We start from the raw sequence: 3,244 nt of genomic DNA, 5'->3' as shown, positions 1-3,244 counted from the left end.
CGGGGTGCACATCAAATCAGCCAAATAGATTTAATTTTCAGGCTGGGGCGAAATACATCTGTAATATTCTCTGAGCGCGGCCACAGTTAATCTAATGCTTCATTTCCATTCAAATAATAAAAAAAAAAGCGGCGCGTGGTCTTATCAATAATCAAATGTCACTGAAAAATAAATGAGCGTTGACAGGATGTGTTGGAAGTCTCGCGGCCGATCGTCCTGTCGGCCGACGCGCGCACGTTCTTGAGTCAATACGGCTCAGGCACTCAATTATTCCATTAATAGGAAACGTCGCGTTGGCGCCGGCTGCGACTGAATCAACACACTCTCTTGTCTCAGGCTGATGAAGTTTGCTTTAAACTGTGCCTGTTACTACACCTGCACGACACTGTCCAAAACAATGTGTGTGTGTGTGTGTGTGTGTGTGTGTGTATCCTTATCACAGCTTGTTGTTTATTCTTTTGAGTTGCAGATGGTTCTTACAACATCCCTCTCATGATTGTACTACCTATACACAATATAGCACAAGTTCATGCATATTGGCTGTGTGTCTGGTTAGATTCATATAACACAAGAAAGAAGGACTGACTAAAACAATGGCAGTCAGTGTGTACGTTTATGTTGTACTGTATATGCAGGTATTTTATAGATACAGTAGAGAATAAATGAACAGTTCAAGGGTGTAATATATACCTGTCACCATAGTATAAGCACACCAACGAACAGAACAAAAGAAGAGAGGGGGATAGATATATATTAAGGGAGAAGAAACAAAGAGAGTGATGCAGAGGTAGAGGTAGAGTGGGAGAAAGAGAAAGAGTGGGAGGGAGGGAGAGAGAGGGAGGCAGGGAGGGAGGGAGGGATGGAGGGAGGGAGCGTCTGTCCCTGCCTGGTCCATGTGACTGGCATGCTGACTGCACAGGGTACTGCAGGGAGGCCGGAGCGTCTTGGCCTCGTCTGAGGTGGCTCATCCTAATGAGCAAGCCTGGGAACACACTGCCATGCACCGACTGCCGCAGTGCACACACACACACACACACACACACACACACACACACACACATTCTCCTTCTCCATCATACTCACACAGATGCTCTCACACACACACTCACTCACTCTCCCTCATACTCAAGCACATACACACACACACACACACACACACACTCTGCCTTATACTCACGTACATGCACATTGCACACACACACACACACACACACACTCACCTACACACACCTGCACACACCTACACACTTACACACATATATACACACACTCACATACACTCACCTACACACACACACATATATATATATATATATATACACACACACACACTCACACACTAATTTATATATTTCACCTTTATCCGTGTCTCACTCAAGCTCAAGCTCACATGCACACATTATCTTTCACCGTTTCAGTCACACACACTCTGTCTCTCTTGCTGACACATGCACATATGTTTGCGCACACCTTTTATACCCTGGGACACACACGTACACACACACACACACACACACACACACACACACACTCACACACACACTCTCCATTGACGTTTACAGTAAAGCGTAATAAAGCTTTTTATATCCGTGGCCCTCATGCCTCATGGAGCGTAGTGTGTGAAACTGTCCTTTAAATGTCACCTTGTGAGTACGCATGCAAATTCCTGCAGCACACTGTGTGTCGCACACACACACACACACACACACACTCGTTCACGTGCTCGCACACGATCGATAGCCATTGCACAACAAATCAAGTGGTGCTGTGCAGGCTGGCACAGGAGTGGCTGCTGATCTAAAGGTGACGAATGTGTTCTTTAATGTCTCGTTAATATGAGCAGAGAGACTGAGGAGTACAGGAACAGGACGGGAGCGCAGCGGAGGAGGAGGAGGAGGAGGAGGAGGAGGAGTGAAAGAGACAGAGCATGAGACGGAGGAGAGAGAGGGAGAAAGAGAGGGGGGCTACACACGCACGTACGCACGCACGCACGCACGCACACACGTAGCTGCCACCCAGAGTGCCGTGTCCACTCACACACAGCGTCCACTCAGCTCCTCTCCTTTGTTCTCTCTCCTGTGGTCTTCATGTGTCTCTTTCTTCTCTTCCTCTCCATTCAGCACCCCTTCTTCCTCCCCTCTTTCCTATTCTGTCCTTTACTGCCTTCAGCTCCACCTCTCCCCCCTCACGTCCTCTCCTCCTGTCCAGTGCTCCTCCTCCTCCTCCTCCTCTTCCTCCTCTCTATCCCTCTCTTCTTCTCGTCCTCCTTTATCTAAGGTCTCCTGTCTTCTCTCCATTTATTCCACATCACTGACCCTTGTTCTCTTCGCTCCTCCGAATACCTCTCCATTTTCTCTCTCTCTCTTCTCTCTCTTTTCTTTCCTCTCTTCACTTCTTGTCTTCTGTTCAAATCACATCTCATGGTCCTACCCCCCCTCTCTTGCTTTTCGTGTCTCCCTCTGTGCTCCCCCTCTTTCTCCCTCGTTTCCTCTCTGCTCTCCTCTTCCCCTCGCTCAGCCAGGTGTAATCAAACACCTCCGCGTTCTCCCAGCCCTGTTTACCGTCATTAATCTTACACTGCAGCCTCTCTCTCTCTCTCTTTCTATTGCTTCCCCCATCTCTCTCTCTCTCTCACTCACACACACACACACACACACACATACAACACGCATGCACACACACACACACACACACACACACACACACACACTGAAGCATACAGGATGCACACAGACACATACACATACTGTACATTGATAGACACAAAATCTACAGTGGCTTGAACACACACTCACACATTGTCTCCCCTCTTGGCCTACCTCTCTCTCTGAAACCCCCCCCTAATCACTTTAAGCATCAGTATATCTTCCCGACATTCCGTGTTGGATTCCCAGCTCCAGACGGGACTGCGGTCGCATCGAGCGTGGCCCCTTCCGACCTCAGGGCAGCTCAGCGTCATGCAATTAAGGGTGAAAAATTATCTACGCCTCTCAACCCGCCTAACCGAGTCCCAGCCTATTAATGCCAGCAAAGTACAATACCGGGGAAAGCAGCCAGATTATGATCTAAGCAAAGGGGGCGAGAGAGATAGACCGAGAGAGAGGGAGAGAGAGAGGGAGAGAGAGAGGGAGAGAGAGAGAGAGAGAGAGGGAGCTGGACATGGGAGAGATCATATCTGCTCTCTGCTTTCAATCAATAGCGGCTGATTCTAATAGCCATTGATTGCATCAAACTCTTGATCCCC

Source organism: Sardina pilchardus, chromosome 17 (genome assembly GCF_963854185.1).
Source record: "Sardina pilchardus chromosome 17, fSarPil1.1, whole genome shotgun sequence".
Lineage (NCBI taxonomy): Eukaryota > Metazoa > Chordata > Actinopteri > Clupeiformes > Clupeidae > Sardina > Sardina pilchardus.
This window is presented reverse-complemented; position numbering follows the sequence as displayed.